The sequence below is a fragment of the Galeopterus variegatus genome, unplaced genomic scaffold, assembly GCF_000696425.1.
Source record: "Galeopterus variegatus unplaced genomic scaffold, G_variegatus-3.0.2 Scaffold2177, whole genome shotgun sequence".
Taxonomy (NCBI): domain Eukaryota; kingdom Metazoa; phylum Chordata; class Mammalia; order Dermoptera; family Cynocephalidae; genus Galeopterus; species Galeopterus variegatus.
This window is the reverse complement of record NW_007728288.1, coordinates 299,706-310,108: the sequence shown is the minus strand read 5'-3', so window position 1 is coordinate 310,108 and position 10,403 is coordinate 299,706. Positions and strand designations below refer to the sequence as shown.

Sequence of the window (10,403 nt, the reverse complement as noted above, 5' to 3'; positions counted from 1 at the left end):
TCAAGTCCCTTATATAAAATGGCATAGTATTTGTATGTAACCTATGCACATCCTCCCATAAACTTCATTTTATTTTTATTTTTAATTTTTTTGGCATCTGGCCAGTTTGGGGATCCAAACCCTTGACCTTGGTGAACACCATGCTCTAACCAACTGAGCTAACCAGGCAGCCCCTCCCATATATTTTAAATCATCTCTAGATTACTTATAATACCTAATACAATGTAAAGGTTATGTAAATTAGTTGCTATATTGTATTTTTTGTTTGTATTACTTTTTACTGTTTCTTTTTTTTTTCCTGAATACTTACTTATAATACCTAATACAATGTAAAGGTTATGTAAATTAGTTGCTATATTGTATTTTTTTGTTTGTATTACTTTTTACTGTTTCTTTTTTTTTTTTCCTGAATATTTTTTACCTGCAGTTGGCTGAATCCACAGATGTGGAACCCACAGATACTGAGGACCAACTGTACATGTTAATGTTTAAGGAACACATGACAAATAGATTATATTACAATATTAAAGTAAAAGCATAGAGAAGCAAACAAATCACTAGCGATACTGAGGACCAACTGTACATGTTAATGTTTAAGGAACACATGACAAATAGATTATATTATAATATTAAAGTAAAAGCATAGAGAAGCAAACAAATCACTAGCTGTCCCCAAATCACTAGAACTATAAAATGCTACAAATGTTTTGCTAACTCAAAATAACAAAATATGCTGCTTAACATATAATCAACATAAAGTGCAGATAAGCACCCTACAGACTCTGATGCTGTAGATCTGACACCTTGAGAAGCACGACCCTAGAGGCCATGCAAAGTTGAATGCCACTGTACACATTAATCACGGCGGCAGCATTTGTGTGTCGGAGACACTCTTGAATGTGGGTACAAAAAATAATAATAGGAAAATGTTCTGCAATTAGATGAGATAACAGTTACACAACTTTGCCAGTATTCTAAAAACCACTGGATTTTATGGTAAGTGAATTATATATCTCATTATTTCTCAAAGAAAAATAAGGGTCTGAAATAAAGAAGACGACTGAACATCAAAACTAGGAGCTTTACTCAGACAAGCCACAGACCACCCATGACTGAGGCATCGGTAAGAGGTGGTTGATTGTATCCGCACACAGCAGCGGCTAAATCTTGGGCTCCCTATGTCGCTGATGGAGCCTTGTGAGGTAAACACAGCGCACCACGACAGACTCACAGTTTCTGTATTTCCAGGGAAAAATGCCGAGTTTGAGCAGCAGACAGACCGCGGTGACATGAGCGCCCACCTCTGTAACCTGAGGTGCTTTACAATCGGTCGGGCACTCTCACACCTCTGCGTCCGTGAATTAGGAAAAGAGCAGAGTACCGACAAAAACAGGTGGATGGGGAACTTTCAAGAACTCCCTCTTGGAGTGGCCCCGAGGCTGCCAGGACGCGGTGTCCTCAGCCTGGGAGGGCGCAGGGGCTGGGGAAGGAGGTGGTCGGAGGTTTGATCTGGGATTTCCATCTGGGCTCTTCGGGGACGAGGGTGCTCCCGCTTCGGAAACGAAGTCGAGCGAAGTCGAAGGGGGCTGAGCGGGTGGGGAGAGATCTTTCGTCCAAGTTCACAGCCCCCACCCTCCTCCATACCCGACACTTACCTCGTCAGTGTCCCGGAGGGGAATCTCGATGGAGCCCCGCGACATGATGAGATCCGAAGGCAAGCGGGCGTCTCGCTCCGCCGCTCCGCAGCCGGCCGTCCTCGCTTCTCGCTTGTCCAAAGCTTAGCGACGTCTCGGACTCTGGTCGTGACTGCCGCCCCGCGGCGCAGCCGGATCTCCGGCGTCTCCTTCTCGTCAGCCTCTCAAACAACGAGCCGCGGACGGCGTCTGACCACTTCCGGAGGCCCCGCCCCCTGTCCCGGAAGCACTCCCGCGGGAGGGCGTTTTCGACGTGAGCTCAGCCTGTGCCTCTGGTCTTCTCTTACTTTGGGATGACAGATCCGAGGCTTTCGATGGCGTGTCGCCTGTAGGTGATTCGAGAGCCTAAAGGACCTCCGGGGCTTGCCACTTCGGAGTCTGAGCCCAGCGCTGGCGCGGGTCCGAGTAAACGCTCCGAAGGCGTGGCCGTCCGTCCTGCGGTGGGCGGGGCCTCTGACGGACTGGATCTTTGTGGGATGGGCCTGGCCAATCTTGTTTTCTTCTCAAGATTGTTGCGGATAATTCATTCTTTCCACAATCCAATCATTAGTTCATCGTTCAGCCACTGTTCTGTGCGCTATACCGGTGATGCCTTTGTGTCCAGTTTAAATAGAAACGTTACAGTGAATTCTGTAATCATTGTGATCACTCATGTATTTTATCTCTTCTTTTTAATTTCTTTGAAGCATATGAGGATCTGCTATATTTGTGATTTTAATAAAATTGTGGAAAAAATTTTTTGGAAGAATTTGGTTAAACCTCTAATCAGTGTTTTGATAAATTATACAGTTTGAGTAAAGAAGCTTTAATTAGTGATTACATTAAATTATAGAAGAATATGATTAAATTAGTTTGTGATCAGTGTTTTTATTAAACTAGAGAAGAGTCTGATTAAATAAATTGGTAAATAGTCTCAGTTTTACCTCCTAGGTGTCTCTCAGATGCACCCCCTTATCTTCATCTCTGCCACCTCCATTGTAGCCCAAACCAGTATCATCATTCACCTGGATCATCATTCACCTGTTTTACCCAATAGTTTGGCCCCAAGCTCCAATCCAGCTTCAGCTATGTTACACACTTATCTTTTAAAAAATACCAATTTGATGTTTGTCTTTCCTCCCACTTCCTTTAAAACCTTTAATTGGAGATTTAAATTTATGTTTTGATTTATTGATTGTGTAACTATTTCAATGTCTGGGACAGTGGTATCCAAAATAAATAGAATGCTAGCAACATATGTAACCTAAAATTTTCTAGTACCCATATTAAAAAAGAAAAAAACAGCTCTTCCCTTTTGTGGCCACTGCACAGGCAGCCATGGCCAAAATGAAGTTCCATCCATTTGTAAGTTCTGACCAAAGCAAGAACTATAAAAGTTATTTCAGTGCACCTTCTCACATTCCCAGGAAGATTGTCTCCCCCTTTTTGCAAAGAGCTGAGACAGAAGTACAGTGTTTGATCCATGTCCATCCAAAAGAATAACGAAGTTCATATTGTGCAAGAACACTATAAAGGCCAGCCAACTGGCAAAGTAGTCTAGACTCACAGGAAGAAATAGGTCATCTACATTTAACAGGTGCAGCAGGAGAAGGCTAATGGCACAACTGCCCATGTGGGCATTCACCCCAGCAAGATGGTTATTACTAGGCGAAAAATGGACAAAGATCACAAAAAGATCCTTAAACAGAAAACAAAATCTCATCAAGCAGGAAAGGAAAAGGGCAAATTTAAGGAAGAAACAGTTGAGAAGATGCAAGAATAAAGTAATCTTACATATAACATTCATTAAAAACTGCTAAAATAAAAAAATAAGCAGGTGAAATTAATTTTAGTAATACACTTTATTTAACACAATATATCCAAAATATTGTCATTTCAACATGTAATCAATGTAAAAATTGAGATAATTCACACTTTTCTTATACTAAAAAGTTTCTTGGAAATTTAGTAGTATTACACATTCATGTTCAACTTGGTTGCTTAATTTTAATTGGAAATATTGGATCTGTATTTAGGCTTCATAAAATTTACAGTTGAAAAATAGATTTACATAATTTAGTTTTTCCAAAATTTAAACTAATTAAAAGTAAATAAAATTTAAGTCTTCAGTTGGATTAGCCATATTTCAAGTGGTCAGTAGCCACATGTAATTAGTGAGTATTATATTTGACAGTAGAGCACAGTATTTCCAAGAAATATATTTTAAGGTTTATAAAATGAACATTAAACAAAAGTACACGTAGTAGTGATTGTTATTCTCCATGCTCAGAAGACTCCCTGCTATTAAAGATCCTATTGATGTGTTTGGTCTTTCAGTTACTGGCATCCAAAGGCATCTTAACTGATGATGCGGGACGCTGTGATCGAATAATTGGAAAACTCAATTCAGATTGGGACTGGAGGAAGTGAAATTTAAGTGGAAATTGGGAAACTGAGTAAGATTAGGCTATGCAAAGGATATAGGGGAGGGCATACCAGACAGAGGAGATAGTATGCTGCGAAAGGGCTTTGTGACCTGAAAGAAGGCCTTAAAAAATGAGGGGGAGAGTGGCATGAGTTGATGTTGAAGACACAGGAAATATTCAGATCATGCTGGGCTTTATCCAGAGAAAGCAGAACTAGCATCACGTCCTGCTTCCAGTATGAGTAACTGTACATATCACATCCCACAGCTAGGAAAAAACAAAACACTGTGCTCTGAAATAAACTGTAAAAGAACAGTGTCACACTGTCTATAGTGTCATTTCCTATATGTTACTCCCTAACAAAAAGAAAAAATTTAATTGCTGACCTTTGTAATACTAAAGTCTGAAGAAATAAAATAATTTGAGGACGTATGGCAATCATATAAGAATATTGCTCTTTTTCCATCATGAGCAAACTAACTATAAACCTTATAATCTTGGGGTGCAGGGGCGGCGTGTGATTGATGAACCAGTGCTCCTAAACCCTGAACCACTTGTAACCTTTTGCAAGTGTTTTGTAAGTAAAAATTTTTTTCTAAATGTTTTTGTCTCTTGGGAATTTCTTTTGGCATAGGATGTGTTAAGGATTTGGGGTTTTATCTTAGGTGCAATGTGACAGAAGTTTTAAGAGATGTGTATGTGCCAGTGAAAGAGAGAAGGAGAGTAAGAGAGAATGGTCTTGTGGTTTTAAAAGATTGTTCTATGTTGTGGTAAGTATACGAGAGGATGTAGGCAGACCTATTAGAAAACTGCTGTCCAGGTGATAGATGATAAATAGCTAGGAATAGATTTAAGATAGTAGAGGTAGACAGAAGCGGATGAATTTAAGATCTATATGGTTACTGTTCTTAAAATAAAAATGACACATCTTTTTGCTTAATGTCTAAAATTAGCAGCCTCCCAGATTCAACCCATTACACAGACTTTGTTATTATTTTTAAGTAAACTATTAAGAGGCTGAGATTTAAAGTCCCTGGAGTATGTTGGTGCCCTGTGACTTTCTAGCTGATCTCCAGGAAGAGGAGGGAGAGGTTTGGATCCAACAGTTCACATTCCAAACAGGGCATCTGGACATAGCTGTAACATCAGCCAGAATCACCTTCTCTCTGACCATGAGAAGTGTGAAAAACAGGAATGTGGTATGTCGGATCAGGCAAGGGAGGCTCTCCAGAGAGGACGAACTTCACTTGATCTAAAGAACAGGTAAGATCTAGACAGATGGGAAACAGGTATCCTGGAGAAGAAGGTGGCATAAATAACCACGATAATCACAGCCACCCTCTGCTAGGCACCTGCCATATGGCAGACACCATGCCTGCACATCAACTCCATCAATTTCTCACCAAAACTTCTATTTCCAGCTTAAATTTGAGGACTCTGTGGTTCCAGGTATCTGACTTGCCCAATGCTATACAGCACTTGCCAAAAGGAATACAGCGATCTGAACCAAGGTCTGAATCCAAAACCCTTCCCAGAAAAAAGACCCCTGAAGGGAATGGTGCTGCTGTCCAATGTGGTCTTCAAAGCCAGTGCCCACCCTCCCATCATCCACCTGCCACCTGCCCACAGCTGCCAAAGGAGAATCACGACTTCCTGTACCTCGTTACAAGTGAGTGCTTCGTGTTGGTGGAGCCCAAAATAATACAACTCTTGCCAGGTGGTGCCTGGCCAGTGCAAGCCCCTTTTCCGGATACAGCCACACAGAGGAGCTCTTAGAGGAGGAAGGTGATGCTGGATGAGGATGGGAAATAGTGCCACATGGGCACAGAGAATCCTTGCCAGCCTCTTCCACAAGCGTCCTCCCCTGTAGTCTCCTCCTTTCCGCACTGGCCTCCCTCACATGGAGCTGGACAGGCCCTGGAGGCAGCGGTTGACCTCTGCAGATGGGGAGCCCTGATTAAGACTCTACCTCGCACCGTCATTCGTCTCTGTTAAGCAGGGACAACACATGTTCCCACTTCAAGGACTTGTTGCAAAACTGAAGACAGGATGTGTGAAGCTCTCAGATTTCCTGCCTGCCTGGTAAATGGTCAACGTGTGTGTCTGTCTCTAAGGCTGCCTGTCTGCACCGAGCAAACTCCTATGCAGTGTCCCTGACCAAGCCACTCAGTCCATGAGCATGTTTTCACGTCCTTCCAAGAAATCCTCTGCCTTGAGAGCTGGCCCCCTTCATTACGAGAGTCTTACTTTGTGCACCGAGATGGGTTTCTTTTGAATGCTTAGACATAAATCTTAGTCCAATCTTCTGGGGCCCCAGGGAAGAAAGGGCTTCCTCTCCCTCAGAGTGGGGTTTCTAATCATTGAAAAGAGCTTTGAGGATTCTCCGTGTCTTTTTTAGGCTAAAAACCTAACCAGAGCATGTTCTCTCAACCAGAGCACACTCCGTCAACCGTTCTCCCAGGGCACAGCACAGCACTTCATGATAGGATTCAACAGTAGTCATCAATGGGTTGATATTCCAGGTTATCCAGATCATCCTTCCCTGGATAGACTATGATTTGTCAATGTTACTTCCATCAAGTGGCCACAGACTGCACTTTCTGGTTTTCGTTCTGAGCTTCTGCCCATGCAGAGCACACTCTTTGGGCTCATGATGAGCTGATTGTCAGCTGAGACTCCAGCTCCTCTCAGGGGCGTGAGGCCCAACCAGGGCTCTCCAAGTCTACACTTCATTGGCTGTTTTGTTGTTGTTGTTTCAACTAAAGTCCACAAATAGCCCTGTTAATTTTCCTTTTCTTGATCTAGGTCCAGCATGGTAACTTGTCAAGATTATCGAAGTAGGGGAAGCAAGAAAGATTATAATGCAAAATATGAGGCGTGGGAGACAAAGAAATCAACATGAAAGAAACGTGGAAAGAAGAAATCCCAAAATAAATGGGGAAGAATGATTAATTTCAGGGATGGGGTCAAGAATATTAGTCACATAAAACTGAAAACTTGTTAGGGCAAGCGGGTGGGATTTCCTTTAGCCTTTGTCTGGGTGTAAGATGGCACCATCTGCACTGAAATATTCATTGTTAAAGGCAAAATATCACACCCCAGAAGCATCTCTCAGCAAAGCTATCTGTCTCTTTCATGTCTGCAATATGGATTTTTCAGTAGCTTTAGATATGCCAGTCAAGTAGAAGGGAACGTAAAAATGAACTGAACTTAACTGTGTTCTCTGTCCAATATGAAACACTAAAACTGAATTATGTTTCCACATATTTCCAGCTGGCCTATAATCACTTTTATTTATGACATGCATCTTGGAGAGGAGAACAAAATACATAAAATCCTTTAAAAGAATTAAATAGACTAAAAATTATTAGATTTACCTCATTATCATTACTATAAAGTTTTATATTTCTATTTTTAAATTTTATATAAGTGTAAGGGGATTTTCCATTTAATTAATGTCCCTACCTAATAAAGTCACAGGAAAAAGTCATCCTTCCAAGACCCGAATAGAGTCCTCCTTCCAAGCACAATTTGAAAGCACAGAGGAACGTCACCATTCCAAAACACGTCAACACCAGGCCAACCCCTTGGCATTTACAGAAACAGCCTTGGACTCATTACCATGAACTCAGAAGGGCTTTGGAGCTTGCTTTTCTTCATTGCTCATTTGCCTTTTTTACTTGTTTATTCATTTGATTTCCTTTTAAGTAATTTTATCTTATGCTTCCAGATCATCTCCAAATAGAAAAAAGTTGAAAAGTACATATTGTGTAACATTCTCGGGCTAGTGTTGGAATCTGTGATAGTGGCAGAACCCTTTTCTGAAGGAACCAGGTGTTGAAGACCATTACACACAAGTCCTGGTACATCAGCATACAAAATTAGTTCATCTTTGATTATAAGTCAAATGTCAACGCACTTAGCAAATTCTCTTCTAAATGCAGTGCTCCAAAATGTTATGATTTATGAGCAGAATGTGTTGTTTTTAAATTTATGATCAACACATAATAATAATGTGGGGTACTTGTGATATTTTGATACTTGTATTCCTTGTGTAATGATCAAATCAGGATAATTAGCATATCCATCATCTTAAACATTTATAATTTCTCTGTGATGAGAACATTCAAAAACCTCCCTTCTAGCTAGTTTGAAATATACAACAGGATGTCTGAGTTTATTGAATGTCTGGATGAGATGACTCTAAGATCTACAGAATTTGGATCGCACTGATTGCAAAAACACCAACACCTACTTTCTAGGACATTTCAATTTAATAAACATATTGCATGAATAAATATGATGTTGACATTAATACACTTGAATAAAAACAGAATTTTTAATAAAAATGACATTAAATACTCTCTAGTTTTTTTCCTTATAAATCATTAAGCAGAAGAATTTTAAAACCCACTTATCTAGGATAGGTTTTTCTATTTAGACTTAGAACTGGCTCTGATTTGACTTTGCATATAAAAACACAAAGATCTTGAGAAGATAAATGTTTTACCTAGAAGAAATATAATGGGTAATCTTACATGCCCATATAATGCACGTATGTGCCCTTTCAACGCAAATTTATGTTTGATACAAAATGTATCAGGAATGACTTCCTGCAACTTCCACAGACACAGGGAGGCCTAGGAGTCCTATAATGTTACTTCTGGAAGTTAAGGTTTTACTTTCTTAACTGAGAGTGAGTACACATTTATTATTTGGTGATCTTTGGTTATGAGGGTGTTTTAACTGTAGCAAACATTGTTTCCTAGTGTTAACTGAGTTGATTTGGATACCATGCGTATTTTTCGTCTTTCTCTCTCACGTGGGCATCTCCCAGAGCTGTGAGCTTTGCTCCACAAGCTTATCTTCCAGAAGGGTCAAGAGCCCCTGCTTGGTCACAGGTGCATGAGAAAGCACCCCATCCCAGAGGGCACCCAGAAAGCTCACAAATGAAAGAGCATCTTTTAAAAGAGCAAGAGGTCTCCGTGCAGAATGCATGGGTCACATTACCAGCTCTGAGCCTTGAGAGCAGTGTAACTTGCATTAACATCTCTCAGGGCCTAAGGGTCTTAGGTATGAAATGAAGTCTTGGAATAAGTTCTCTTAAATGCTCCTTACAGTGCCCAAGCTGTACTGACATAACCTCTGAAGCTTTACCTTCTCGGGTCAGAAAGAGCCAGGGATTTGACGTAAGGTGGAGCAGGCAGAAGGACAGGCACTGCCTGGCCCATGTTCTCGCCACTGTGCCCAAAGACATGGGGATATCCAGCAGCAAAAAGTGTACATAGATGAAGAAAAGAGGGACAAGACTTGGGGAAGACAAAGGAGAACTGCAGTGTGGATAATACGTGGAATAACTACTGGAACCCTCCTTGATTTAAGTCCATCCATATCATTTTACTGGAAATATTGATTTTTGCTCACTTTCTAGTTGAATGGAGATTGTCGATTAGGTAGCAAAATAGTAGGTAGTAAAACTTACAGGATATCACCCAGAACACAGAATATACTGTCAGAGGAAAACTGAACCCAGTAAAATACAGTCTAACTCACTGGCATGGGCACGTAAACACAAAATATATCTAATTTAGGCCATTTAGATGAAGAAAGAGGAAACTAAATGATATTTACGAGGAATAAACTCACTGGCAAATGTAAAAACCTAAAGTTATGCATGACATTAGTACAGAAAAGAATTTTGAAACATTTCATCCCCACCTGTAAGAATGATCAAAATTTTCCGTTATTAATAAAATCTTCTCTGATGGAGCCCAGTAGGTCAGCATTAACACAGCCTTCGAAGGAAGAAGTTTTGCTCCTCTGTGCTGTGTGCCGCAGGAGCCAAACAGTGCAGAAAGAATGAACCGTGGTGCTAATGTGAGTCTCAGGACTCCGAAAAACATCACATTGTTTTTAATTTTCTTAATTTTCTTAATTTTAAAAGGAAAATTATTATTTTTTAATTTTTTTATTATATGTACACATGGGGTACAATATTGATTTTCAATAATTGTGTACAATGTGTGGTGGTTAGATCAGCATAGTTAGCTTATTCATCATTACAATACACAATCGTTCTTTGTGTCCATTTACCAATTCCTCATTAGCCCCCCCCTCCCCTTCCCTCCCCTTTTGCACCTCTAGTTTTCTAAAAGTTCGATGTATTACTGTGATTGTTGTTTCTTTCTTTCTTTCTCTCTGTCTCTCTTTATTGTTCATTTGTTTATTTATGGATTCTGCTCCCAGTTATGAGTGAGAACATGTGGTATTTCTCTTTCTGTACCTGGGTTGTTTCACTTAGGAT

At 40.4% G+C, this 10,403-nt stretch overlaps 1 pseudogene; it reads left to right on the top strand.

Moving 5' to 3' along the window:
• Positions 1 to 3,020: 3,020 nt before the first annotated feature.
• Positions 3,021 to 3,456, top strand: LOC103597050 (annotated as a pseudogene).
• The last annotated feature ends 6,947 nt before the right edge of the window (positions 3,457 to 10,403 follow it).